Source organism: Bos mutus, chromosome 11 (genome assembly GCF_027580195.1).
Source record: "Bos mutus isolate GX-2022 chromosome 11, NWIPB_WYAK_1.1, whole genome shotgun sequence".
Classification (NCBI taxonomy): Eukaryota; Metazoa; Chordata; class Mammalia; order Artiodactyla; family Bovidae; genus Bos; species Bos mutus.
The window spans coordinates 97,160,632-97,174,767 of record NC_091627.1 but is presented as its reverse complement, the minus strand read 5'-3'; the positions used below and the strand labels follow the sequence as shown (position 1 = coordinate 97,174,767).

The window sequence follows — 14,136 nt, the reverse complement described above, 5'->3', positions numbered from 1 at the left end:
CAGGGATGCGCCAGGAGCAAGTTACTGTCAGGCGTCCAAACGTTCATCTCACTGTCCTAGCATTCAAGGTGCTTCCCTCCCTCCCTCTCTCTCTTCCTTCCTTCCTTCTTTTCCTCCTTCCTTTCTTTGTTTCCCCTTCTTCCCAGCAGTTGAAGTTCTCTTTTCACCTGGCAGGTGGCCTTGCCATACACAGGCTCCCTGACCTCTTTAAACTTGCATGGGCTCAAAGCCATCTTCCTCCCTTTTTTTGGTGGTGCGTCTAGTTCCCTACATGAGTATTGGGTCCCTCGAGTCCCCAGGACTTGCGGCAAGCAGTTGAAGGAAACGCTGAGAATCAATGGATGTCCACTTGATATCCCGGATTCACCAACACCGTTCAACACGTTTTCTTTTCTTTCTTGCTCTTTTTTATTTATTTATTTATTTTTGACTGCCGTTGTGATGCCTGTTTGGCAGAGGAAGGTGAGATGGGTATGGATTCAGATTCAGGGTCTAGGAGGATTCTTTTCTGCCTGAAACTCCAGGAGGGGAGGCGGTGTGAGGTGGGCCTTGCAGTCAAGATGATGCAGTGGAGCAGAGCAAGGGTGGGAGTCTGTGGTGGCCAGGGTGACTGTGGGGTCCCTCCTGGGGGGGTCAGGAATGGCAGGAAAAGCCTTGGCACCCAGTGAAGGGGCTGCAGGGGCCTGCTGCAATGGATGCATGAAGGGACAGTGTTGGCAAGACAGACAGACAGAAGTGAGGGAAGGAAGGTGGGAAGGTGGCCAGAGCAAGTGAAAGGAAGCTTCCACTGGGGAAGTGGGAGAGGGCTGCTTTAGCTGCTTCATTTTTTTAAGACTTTTTTTTTTTTTTTTTTTTGATGTGGACCATTTTTAAAGCCTTTATTGAGTTTGTTACAATATTGCTTCTGCTTTATGTTTTAGTTTTCTGGACAGGAGACATGTGGGATCTAGCTACCCGACCAGGGATCAAACCAGCAATCCCTGCACTGGAAGCAGAAGTCTAACCACTCGACCACCAGGCAAGTCCCATGGCTGCTTCATTTCTGAGGGCAAATAAGGCCACTCTTCACAAGCGATGTCTGGAAATCAGGGTGGTTTCTGAGGATGAGATGGTTAAATAGTCTCACCGACTCAATAGACATGAATTTGAGCAAACTCCAGGAGATAATGAAGGACAGGGAAGCCTGGTATGCTGCAGTCCTTGGGGGTCACAAAGAGTTGGACACAACTTAGTGACTGTATCCGAGGACAAAGCGGAAGTTACCCCAAATCTCCCCACACCTTAGCTTCACACTCAGCTCCAGCCTTTCCAAGCAAGGCCAGGACACTGTAAGCCCAGTGGGAGAGCAGCTGAGGAAAGAGAGAGGGCATCTACCAGCTTGGAGCGGCCTCGAGTTCATGGTGACTTACATCTTTGTTGAACGAAATGGTGAATACAGTTATGCCCAGGACCAACCAGGTTAGTTCACACTTGGTCTGCTCTTACAGAGACCTATTTAGGAAGCTAGTAAATCATGTGATACTATTTTTGAAGTGCCTATGGAGGACTCTTCACCCAAGAAAGAGGAGGCAGAGAGGGGATGAAAGATCCACCTGCAGCATCCCAGTTCCATCTGGCCTCCCCCAGGGTCCAGAGCCGCCTGGAAGTGCCCCACTGTGCTTTTCCAATGTGCAGATAATTCAGCTCAGCTCTCTCCTCTGCCAAGAGGACAAGCTGACTCCTGCCTGGTTCAGCTTGTGAATGATTGTTCAAAAATTTGTGAAGTGTCCTGGAATTTGGCACTGCTTCGATATTAAAAGCTCAGATGACATCCTTCTCAGAGCCGTTGGATTGAAGGTGGGGGGAGGCAAGAGGAAGTGATTGAGCAGGAACTTGCTGTTTGCCAAGTGAGTCATCCTCAGCAAGCCACTGAGATGAATAAAGCCTGGGCTATCGCTCCCAGAGCCCACAGTCCAGCGCGACTGGAAAGGAGGGTGCCAGCATGGTAGAGATGAAATCCCAATACAATCCCATCTGGGTTAAGATACAGGAAGCGTATCCCACCCCTGGGTATATATTCAAAAGGGTCGAAAGCAGAGTCTAAAGAAACACTTGCGTGTTTATAGCAGCAGAGTTCCCAACAGCCAAGAGATGGGAGCAACTCCAAGATTCATAGTGCTCAGTGGCTCAGTTGTGTCTCTTTGCTGACCCCATGCACTGTAGCCCGCCAGGCTCCTCTGTCCATGGGATTCTCCAGGCAAGAATACTGGAGTGGGTTGCCATTTCCTCCTCCGAGTATTCACCAGCAGATGATTACATAAACCACAGTGGAAGATTATCCAGTCTTGAAAAGGAAGAGAATTCCGTTCATGAAAAGCTACAACACAGATGAACCTTGAGGACGTTGCTGTGCAGATGTGTGCACTCAGTCCTGTCCGACTCTCTGCGACCCCATGGAGTGTAGCCCGCCAGGCTCCTCTGTTCATGGGATTTCCCAGGCAAGAATAATGGAGTGGGTTGCCATTTCCTCCTCCAGGGGATCTTCCCAATCCAGGGATTGAACCTGTGTCTCCTGCATCTCCTGCATTAACAGGAGGATTCTTTACCACTGATCCACTGAGGAAGACCTTAAGAACATTATGCTCAGTGAAATAAACCAGTCACAAAAGGAAAAATGCTGAATGATTCTACATATAGGAGGGATCTACAATATTCAAATTTATAGAGGCAGGAAGTAGATGGTGGATGTCGGGGGATGCGGAGAGAAGAGGACAGGGAGCTGTTTAATGAATATAGAGTTTCAGTTTTGCAAGAAGAAAATGTTCTCCAACTTTGTTGTACAACAGTGTGAATATTTCTAACACTACTACAGTGTACACTTATAACCAAAGATGGTTAAGAAAAATTACAGAAAAGTGCATTCATAGAAAGTGATGAGAATACAAAAGGCCCTTAGCCCAATCTGAGGGTCTGTGATGGCTAATTTTATGTGTTAAGTTGGTGGGACCACAGGCTGCCCAGATATTCAGTTAAACATTATTCTGGGGGGTTTTGGATGTGATGAGTATAGGAACCTGTAGAGTTAATCAGCTTGCCCTCCCTATGGGGGATAGATCCCATCCTACTGGTAGATACCATCAGACTGACTGAAGGTCTGCAGAGACCAAAAAGGCTGCCTCTGTCCTGAGGAGGAGACAATTCTTTTTGCGTGATGACCTTCAAGCTGGGACATCAGTAGTCATCTCGCTTTTGTACTAGACCTGAAACACAGGCTCTCTTGGGGTGTAATCTGTCAATTCAGTCTTCGGGGCTGGGGACTTCTCGGGCTTCATAAGCACATGGGCCATTTTTTTTCCCCCAATAATAAATCCCTGGAGATTTATTTCTGGAGAATGCTGACTGACTGAGACATGGTCCTGGAGGAGACCTCTGGATGGACCTCTGGAGGAGATGTCATTGGATCTGAGTCTTGACAGTCGGGCACAAGGTGGCCAGTTGGCTGACAAAAACAGGGCACCGAGGTCCCCGTGGCACGTCAAGTGTGACGCAGCCAGGAAAGAGGCTGAGAGTTCAGGTGGGCTATGGAAATCCCAAGTGCCACCTCAGGGAGTTTTATCCTGTGGGTGAGGGTTTCCCACTCTGGTCTATAGATACCAGTGTCAACATGGCCTCACCCAAGACACACACCAGTGAGCACTCAAGGCTGAGATCAGAAAGGGCTGGTCATTCCCAGGTTAAATGAGTCTCTAGCTGGTGATCACAGCTGCCTCTGCAGAGGAGACTGAGCCTGGAGATGGGTAAGGAATCACTTTTCACTGCATCAAGTCCCCCACATACAACCTTCAAGTTGAGAATTTTCAAAGATGTGAATGTGTGTTTACGTATCCAGTCACATAAGTTAGTTCACACGTCTGGTGTACATTGTCACATGCATGCATCCTCTATAAGTGCTAAAATCACGGCATCCAGTCCCATCACTTCATGGCAAATACATGGGGAAACAATGGAAACGGTGACAGACTTTATTTTCTTGAGCTTCAAAATCACTGCAGATCGTGCCTGCAGCCACGAAATTAAAAGATTCTTGCTCCTCAGAAGAAAAGCTATGACAAACTTAGTTCAGTTCAGTTGCTCAGTCGTGTCCGACTCTTTGCAACCCCATGAACCGCAGCACACCAGGTCTCCCTGTCCATCACCAACTCCCGGAGTTCACCCAAACTCATGTCCATCGAGTCGGTGATGCCATCCAACTGTCTCATCCTCTGTCGTCCCCTTCTCCTTCTGCCCTCAATCTCTCCCAGCATTGGGGTCTTTTCAAATGAGTCAGCTCTTCACATCAGGTGGCCAAAGTATTGGAATTTCAACTTCAACATCAGTCCTTCCAAAGAACACTCACAACTGATTTCCTTTAGGATGGACTGGTTGGATCTCCTTGCAGTCCAAGGGACTCTCAAGAGTCTTCTCCAACACCACACTTCAAAAGCATCAATTCTTTGGTGCTCAGCTTTCTTCACAGTCCAACTCTCACATCCATACATGACTACTGGAAAAAACATAGCCTTGACTAGACAGACCTTTGTTGACAAAGTAACATCTCTGCTTTTTAATATGCTGCCTAGGTTAGTCATAACTTTCCTTCCAAAGAGTAAGTGTCTTTTAATTTCATGGCTGCAGTCACCATCTGCAGTGACCTTGGAGCCCCCCAAAATAAAGTGGGGCACTGTTTCCACTGTTTCCCCGTCTATTTGTCATGAAGTGATGGGACTGGATGCCATGACAAACATAGACAGCATATTAAAAAGCAGTGACATCACTTTGCTGACAAAAGTCTGTCTAGTCAAAACTATGGTTTTTCCAGTGGTCATGTATGAATGTGAGAGTTGGACCATAAAAAAGGCTGAGCACTGAAGAATGAATTCTTTTGAACCGTGGTGTTGGAGAAGACTCTTGAGAGTCCCTTGGACTGCAAGGAGATCCAACCAGTCCTTCCTAAAGGAGATCAGTCTTGAGCGTTCATTGGAAGGACTGATGTTGAAGCTGAAACTCCAATACTTGGCCACCTGATGCAAAGAGCTGACTCATTGGAAAAAGCTCGGATGCTGGGAAAGATTGAAGGCAGGAGGAGAAGGGGAGGACAGAAGATGAGATGGTTGGATGGCATCACCGACTTGAAGGACATGAGTTTGAGCAAGCTCTGGGAGATGGTGAAGGACAGGGAAGCCTGGCGTGCTGTAGTCCATGGGGTTGCAAAGACTCAGACACAACTGAGCAACTGAACAGCAAATAGAGTACAATAGTATGACATCTTTATTTCAAGCCCAGGATGTCCAGAAACAAGTGTAGAAGTAGCAGTGATGTAACTGGTACTACTGTTCTTTTAGAGGTATTGGACTATAAGATTAACGATGCTTCCCTTATTTTTTTTGTGTTTGCTTTTTAATGTATTATTTATATGAAGAGTGTTATGAATCTGTTACAGTACAGTATTTTATAGCAGATTTTGTAATTGGGTGCCTAGGCTAACTTGTTCAGACTTAAGGAGCAAGTTGAACTTACAAACGCACCCTTAGAACTCGTTCGTTGCAGGGGATTTACCGTATTCCTCCTTCTGTACCTTTTGAATTTTGCAACCATGTTCATTGATATCTACTCAATAAAATAGAATAATGAATGAAAATTCCTGTTATCAGAGCAAAGACAATTGAAATAGTCTTTAAAGAATAAAATTTATTAATGCCTTTAAAGAGAGAAAGAAGGATTTCCTGGTGACTCAGTGGTAAAGAATCCACCTGCCAGTGCAGGAGACAGGTTTGATCCCCGATCTGGGAAGATCCCGCATACCATGGAGCAACTAAGCCCATGCTCCACAACTATTGAGCCTGTACTTTAAAGCCTGTGCTCTGCAACAAGAGAAGCCAGCAAAAAGACAACCTGCTCACTGCAACTAGAGTACCCCCAACCCCTGCAACTAGAGAAAAGCCCATGCAGCAACAAAGACCCAGAACAGCCAAAAAAAAAAACAAAAACTGGAGCCTATTATACAGAGTGAAGTAAGCCAGAAGGAAAAACACCAGTACAGTATACTAACGCATATATATGGAATTTAGAAAGATGGTAACAATAACCCTGTGTACGAGACAGCAAAAGAGACACTGATGTATAGAACAGTCTTATGCACTCTGTGGGAGAGGGAGAGGGTGGGAAGATTTGGGAGAATGGCATTGAAACATGTAAAATATCATGTATGAAACGAGATGCCGGTCCAGGTTCGATTCCCGATACTGGATGCTTGGGGCTAGTGCACTGGGACGACCCAGAGGGATGGTATGGGGAGGGAGGAGGGAGGAGGGTTCAGGATGGGGAACACATGTATACCTGTGGTGGATTCATTTTGATATTTGGCAAAAATAATACAATTATGTAAAGTTTAAAAATAAAATTAAAAAATAATAAAACCAGCTTGAACATCAGGAAAAAAAAAAAAAGAGAGAGACAAAGAAAGTGATTCCACAATAGGCAGTGGAATAATCTGTTTGCAAGAACAAAAACTGTCTGTGAAAACTACATTAGTCTGTATTGGGAAAATAAGGTTGATGAGCTTTTGTTCCTAAAATAGATCACAACAACAAAAAATAGTCGCCGAAGCAAATTCCTTAAAGGCACAAGAGATTCCAGCTCCCCTGAAGGATTCCTCTGTGGTCTTCACCCAGGTGGAGCAGCAGGGGTCACTGGCAATAAGGATACATCCTGTACAGTCCCATTGTCTAGATTATTTAAGCCCAAACATGTGCTTCTGACAAAGTGCTTCACAGGATGGGGTAGGTGAGGGACATTAAGGGAGCTGAAACTCCATGTGTGCAATCATATTTAACCAATTTCAAGTTTAATTAAGCCAGTTATCCTCAACCTTTATTCTCAGAACCCCTTCACTCACTCTAATATTATTCAGGATCCCAAAGGAGAGCTTTTGTTTCTGTGAGTTAGTCCTATAGCTTTTTTCTTTTTTTAACTACATTAAAAATTAAAATGGAGAAACAAAAAGTTAATTCATTTAAAAATTACAAAGGGACTTCTCTGGTGATCCAGTGGTAAGACTTCACTTTCCAGATGGGGAGGAGGGCTAGTTAGGGAGTTTGGGATGCATGTACACACAGCTGTATTTAAAATGAATAACCCGCAAGGTCCTACTCTACAGCACAGGGAACTCTGCTCAATGTTATGTGGCAGCCTGGATGGGAGGGGAGTTTGGGGAAGAAAAGATCCATGTATATGTATGGCTGAGTCCCTTTGCTGTGCATCTGAAACTATCATGACATTGTTAATCAGCTATAGCCAATATAAAATAAAAAGTTAAAAAAATAAAATAGATAGCCAAGAAGGACCTACTGTATAGCAAAAAAAAAAAAAAAAAATCTGTTTGCAAATCTCTTTCATGTATCAGTCTTAATAGAAGATAGCTGGATGGCTGGGGGTGGGTCTCATACCTGCTTCTACATTTCATCTTTTGAGAGATGTGTTTACAGTCAAAGTATAGTGCAGCTTCACACAGATATATCGTTGGAAAAGAGAGCTGTTGCATATCCATCTCAGGTACTTGTCAACATAAACTTTTACTTCTGAATTTCCCCTGTGGCTCAATGGTAAAAATCCACCTGCCAATGCAGGAGATGCAGGAGACATGGGTTCGGTCTCTGGGTCAGAAGATCCCCTGCATGAGGAAATGGCAACCCACTCTGGTATTCTTGCCTGGGAAACCCCATGGACAGAGGAGCCTGGCGGGCTACAGTCCATTGGGTTGCAGAGTGGACATGACTGCGTAACAACACAACACAATGATGAGCACGCACATCACTGGTGAGAGTAACAAACTATAACTAATTCCCTGCTTTCCCAAGTTGGTGTTAAGGTGGACGTGGAGATGAAGGTCACATGTGCACACACGTGGGAATGCCTGGGGCTGGCGTTCATGGACAGTGCTGCTTCTCAGAGAAGATAGAGCATGGAGGAAGCAAAACCGAGACGTGAACCCTGGGTCACGAACGAGGACGGACTATTTTTTTTCTTCAGTCTCCTCATGTTTTGATTCACCTTTTCATTACAGGATGATAGCTCTAGATTAGACACGAATCTATAGCCACTTAAAAACCATCAAGACTATTAAAATAAAATTTCTACCAATTTCCTTTCGCCCAAACAGATGTGACTTATCTCTGACAACAGAATGCCCCAGATGAAAGAAATCTCAGTGAAATTACATATGGTCTGCAGTTTAAGATTGAAGAAGGCAATGGCACCCCACTCCAGTACTCTTGCCTGGAAAATCCCATGGATGGAGGAGCCTGGCGGGCTACAGTCCATGGGGTCGCTAAGAGTCAGACATGACTGAGCGACTTCAATTTCACTTTTCACTTTTCACTTTCATACATTGGAGAAGGAAATGGCAACCCATTCCAGTGTTCTTGCCTGGAGAATCTCAGAGATGGGGAAGCCTGCTGGGCTGCCGTCTATGGGGTCGCACAGAGTAGAACACGACTGAAGCGACTAGCAGCAGCAGCAGCAGTTTAAGATAGCAATCAAATTATGTCTCGAGGGTGATTTTTGTGTCCTCTTTATTTGATGACTGATTGAGACAATAATTGTCTGGATGGGTTATTCTATGGGTTGCATTGATCAAGATACCAAAATCTTTGCAGTCTGACTGTTTTTCATGTGACTTCTCCATTCAGTAGACACTGTGTTCCCCAGGTGGCTAGGGAACTATGGTGAGGTCTTCCACAGCAGGGCTTTAATTTTTCTCTGTCACTTCTTGCCCTTTACCTGCAGTTCAGATGGGCCAGATCCAGGCAGTGGTGTCCCTGGGCCCCTCTTCCCTCCCCTTCTCTGATCTTCGCTCCCAGAGGAGTGAAGATGCTTCTATATCTTGCCACAGAACTAGGTAGCTGCCAGAACTGGGCTTTCTTGGTGGCTCAGACAGTAAAGACTCAGCTTTCCATCTAGGAGACTCAGACTCTGGGTCAGGAAGACCCCCTGGAGTAGGAAACGACAACCCACCACAGTATTCTTGCCTGGAGAATTCCATGGACAGAGGAGTTTGGCAGGCTCCCGTTCATGGGGTTGCACGGACAAGACTGAGTGACTGACACTTTCACTTTTCAGGTAGTTCCCGAGACCTGGATGCTAGGAAAGTCCGGGAGAGCAACAGGGCTCCAACACAGGCCATGGGGCAGCTCACTGAAGCCTGGACACAGGAGCTCAACTGTCAGCTATTCAGAAGCCACTTGAGGATCTCAAAAGCATATTTCACGACACTTGACAAATATAACTCCTCCTGTTTAGAGGAGAAGAGAGGAAGTGCTTGCTGAGCCTTAGGGTGTGTACACCATATTCCTGCAGTGGGAGGTTGCTTGTCCCCATGTCCTGCGCCTCTGGGGAGAGGGCTGCTTCCTCTTTAGCAGAAGGGCCCCACCATCACACCATTGGCACTTCCATTGTGGATGTGTTCTACCATCTGTTATTGGTCAAAGTCCCCTGGGTTTTGAAAACAGACATTCTCTAGTTCCACCAGAAAGAGGGAGAGGGAATTCCCTGCCTTCTGAAAGGCGACACACTCTCTGTCTTGGTCACTTACCACCATCCTCAGCCCCACCCTGAAAAAGTCAGTATTCATTTTTGAGATAGAAAACCAGTAGCAAAGTTTCTGTGGTGGTAAAGAATCTGCCTGCCAATGCAGGAGAGACAGGTGTGATCCCTGGTCTGGGAAAGGACGCCGTGGAGCAACTAAGCCCATGCACCCCAACTACTGAGCCTGTGCTCTAGAGCCCGGGAGCCACAATTGCCAGAGCTCATGAGCCCCAGAGCCTGTGCTCTGCAATAAGAGAAGTCACTGCAATGAGACGTCCAACAACACAACAAAACGTAGCCCCAACTCACTGCAGTGAGAGAAAAGCCCGTGCAGCAATGAAGACCTAGAACAGCCAAAAATAAATAAAGTTATAAAAAAGGAAAAGCCATTGCATCTAAGTTACCTAAACCAAGAAACAAAGCTCCATAACTCAAGGCAAGAGTAACCAAAATCAGAATGAGAAACACATGGCCAAGAATGAGACCAGCACGTCTATTAAAATACCTTGGCAATGTGCTTCTTCCTCCTCCCAGACAGCCTGCTCCCTTCAGCTCTGCACCCGCTCTTCTCCCTTCCCCTGGCCAGCAGTCACACAAAAGGCAGTCTTTGATGTGGGGGTAACCCATGAGCACACCCCCCACCCCAGCACCGCACCCCCCCCAGCCCTTCCGCCCAAATTACAGGAAGAGGCTGGAAGCCCAGCACAGCTGCAGAGACCCTGAAACAAGGTCTAAGGGGCCAGGTCCTCAGGCTGCGTGTTTTAACTCATTTGGGGGCATAGAAGGAAAGTGAATTATGCAGTGGGGAGGGAGACGCTGCAGGGGAAGGGTGTGGTCTCGCTCCCCCCAGAGCTCTACCCACACGGCCCTTCCCTCTTGGGGAAATGGCACAGGTTGCTGTGTTTTGTTCTGTGTTTTTTGGTTGCCTTTTCCCTTTTCCGTGAAGACTCCCATTTGTAGAGCTGACCAGAAGGGAAAGCATTTCCTCAGCTCCTGCCTGAAGGACCACGCAAAGCCCTGTACAGAGAGGGGGATGTTTGAGGGGGGCTCACTTGAGTCGGTAAAGATTCAGGAGGAAAGAAATCTGTCTCCAAGCCTTCGTTGTTGTTGTTCAGCTGCTCAGTTCAGTTCAGTTCAGTCGCTCAGTCGTGTCCGACTCTTGGCGACCCCATGAATCGCAGCACGCCAGGCCTCCCTGTCCATCACCAACTCCCAGAGTTCACCCAGACTCACGTCTATCGAGTCAGTGATGCCATCTAGCCATCTCATCCTCTGTCGTCCCCTTATCCTGCCCCCAATCCCTCCCAGCTGCTCAGTCGTGTCCTAATCTTTGTGACTCCATGGACCACAGCACGCCAGGCTCCCCTGTCCTTCACTATCCCCTGGGGTTTGCTCAAACTCATGTCCATTGGGTCAGTGATTCCATCCATTCATCTCATCCTCTGTCACCCCCTTCTCTGCCTGCCCTCAATCTTTCCCAGCATCAGGGTCTTTTCCAATAAGGAGAAGAGAATTTAAAATCAGTGCATTTTGGACATCTATCTTTAAATATGGAGTATTTTAGGGACTAGTAGGAGTGTTTTGGGCTTCCCTGGGGGCTCAATGGTAAAGAATCTGTGTGCAAGGCAGGAGCCACAGGAGACATGCGTTCGATCCCTGGGTTGGGAAGATCCCCTGGAGAAGGGTACGGCAACCCACTCCAGTGTTCTTGCCGGCAGAATCCCATGGACAGAAGACCCTGGCGGGCTACAGTCCGTAGGGTTGCAAAGAGTTGGACATGACTGAAGAGACTTAGCATGCATGCACACACAGGAGTATTTTAGGTACTCTTGAGGGTCCCTTGGATAGCGAGGAGATCAAACCAGTCGATCCTAAAGGAAATCAACCTTGAGTATTCACTGGAAAGACTGATGCTGAAGCTCCAGTGCTTTGGCTACCTGATGCAAAGAACCAGCTCATTGGAAAAGACTCTGATGCTGGGAAAGATTGAAGGCAAAAGGGAAAGGGGGTGAGAGAGGATTAAATGGTTAGATAGCATCACGAACTCAGTGGATGAATTTGAACAAACTCCAGGAAAGAGTGGGAGACAGAAGATCCCAGCCTGCTACAGTCCGTGAGGTCACAGAGTCGGACCTGACTTAGCAACTGAACAACAAGAGGATGTGTGTAGGTGCCTGTGTGGAGCAGAAGGAAGCAGAGAGAAATGTGCGGCCCAGCCTCAGGGACCCCAGCTCATCAGAAACACTAACAGGATGACGAAACCCAAATTTTCAAAATGTCCTCAAAGACAGGTGAGATAGGGGTGAGCGGTCATGGTACACTTTATGGGAAAGTATTCAGCTTTGCAGGAGAGTGTGACATTAATATTTCCTTAATATTAAAAAGGGGCTCTACAGTGCAATCATTTGAGTTGATTCGTTGGCTACTCCATTAAAAACAAAATATTTTTCTGATATAATGGATCCCAAAATGTAATCGACTTTATTACAGCTCATCTTGTTGTTATAAACCCAACAATAAAACAAGACTCAAATAGCATTCCTCAAGAAACAAACAATAAATCTAAAAGAATCTGCCTGTGGTACAGGGTTTGATTCCTGGGTTGGGAATCAACCAGGAGGAGGAGGGAATAGCAAGCTAATCCAGTATTCTTGCCTGGGAAATCCCACGGACAGAGGAGCCTGGTGGGCTACAGTCCATGGGGTCGCATAGAGTAGGGCACGACTGAGTGACTAACACTTTCACTTTTCACATGAGATGAAGTAGCATTAGCCCAATAACACAGACATCTATTTCTCTTTTGACCTCAGAATTATTTTTAAAAAACCGAGCTCAATTCTTTTTCTTTTTAGGTTGGACTTGATCAAATGCCCTGCTCAGGGTCTGGCTAGAGGATGTTTATACCTGTTATACCTTTTATCAGGTATGTGCCATTCTATCAGCCCGAACATTAGAGCATTACTAAGTATTATGCCTTTTGCCTGTATCCCACTCTAGAAATTAGTAAGTTATTAATGTGTTTCCTTTTGAAAGCACACCACAGTGATCTGTACTTTTGAACCATCAGCCGTAACCAGTCATTTTGTATACACACCTTTCCCCAGCATAATCAGACTCATCAGTAACTGACCTTTCTACCCCAGGCCATTCAGAAATTCTGTCAGGGAGAAACGGCTCACCGTGGTTTTTCCCCCTTTCAATGTTGATTTAATGTTTTTTATTTTTTCTTTTTCTTCCTCCCGTTCCCCCCTCTTTTTCTTTTCTTTTTTTTTAAGATTTTGGTGTTCAAAACTCGGTGCAAATTCCTGATTCTCACTGAGAGACAGTAAGATGCAAGAGGCACAGTGGTGCTCTCGTGTTCTCTGTGTTCCCGTGTGTCCCTCCTGTGGCTCTGGGAACAGCTGGAGCTTTGCTGCAGGGGAGCCAGCTCCCCCTGCCTATCCTCGGGGTCCCTGTTTGGAGCCTGCAGTCCACAGGGCCAGCAAGCTCCCTCCCCGGGCTGGGACACACCCCTGAACAGCTAGGATGTAGGCTGTACATACAGAGAGGAAGGATTGTGAGGGAGGGGACAAAGGAGAGAACTGGGCACCTTACCTGTCTTGTTTCTGCCTTCCAGCCTCACCAGAGTGGAGGACAGGAGCCTGGGGCCACCAGCCTGTGGATTCACCCCAATGTGCAGGCAGCGGCCGGCCAACTGGGCTATAAATAAGGCCGGTCCAGCGCACAGGAGATAAGAACCCAGCCCCTGGCTCCTGCAAGCCTTTTAAGGTATGCAAATTAAAGGAGCCTCAGCCCCTAGATGAGAGGGACTGCCAGCTCCCCATCTGGCCCTCCAGCCTCAAGGACATCCCAGGCCTGGCACGTACTGATGCAGCGGGAGGGGCAGGAGAACCAGAGCACCAGGAAGCAATCTCCCCGTGTCCAAAAAGTGGCAGAGCTTCTGAGGCCCCCAGGCGGTGAGCCGCTTGGGCTAAGGGGCTGTCGCTGAGACCCAGGAGCCAGAGGAAGCTCCCCCAGCACACACAGCCCTCTGTGGTCCCCATGGGTTTTCAGCTGATCACTCCCCATCCCCCACCACTCATCCCTAGCTTTAAGGGTGTTTGTTTGTGTGAAGATTCTGGGAAGACCAGGAATGGGTCTAATCAATCCTGGTCATCCGGGAAGCTTGGATACATTTACAGAAAGTCCTGGCCCCAACCTCTCCACCCCAGGCTAATGGAGCCTCGAGTAATTTTCTCTAAAGAAAATGAACTCTTACGAAAGTCTTTCAAAATGATATGCTGGAAGAGAAGGGAGAAGATTAATTTGGGGGAGCAGCCATGTCTCATTCATCCCTACATTTCTTACTCATTGAATGTCTTCCTAAAAGCATTTCATCCGGGACTGCCATCTGTGTGAGGTCAGGGGTCCCAGGTCTGGGAGTTTATTCTAAGAAGGGAGCCATGGATGTGAACAGAGATGCAGCGAAGAGGACATTTCCTTCTTTTAAAAATATTTTTTGATGTGGGCCATTTTTAAAGTCAAGTTTCTCACATG

The 14,136-nt window shown here is 46.8% G+C and overlaps 1 protein-coding gene across 1 annotated transcript in view; it reads right to left on the bottom strand.

The window, feature by feature from the left end:
- The window catches only part of FHL2 (four and a half LIM domains 2), a 47,500-nt gene extending 34,154 nt beyond the window's left edge, over positions 1–13,346 (bottom strand). Inside the window, exon 1 of the mRNA XM_005906444.3 lies at positions 13,195–13,346. The gene's annotated coding sequence lies outside the window, so the exon portion shown is untranslated. The remainder of the gene's footprint in view (positions 1–13,194) is intronic.
- Between the last annotated feature and the right edge of the window lie 790 nt (positions 13,347–14,136).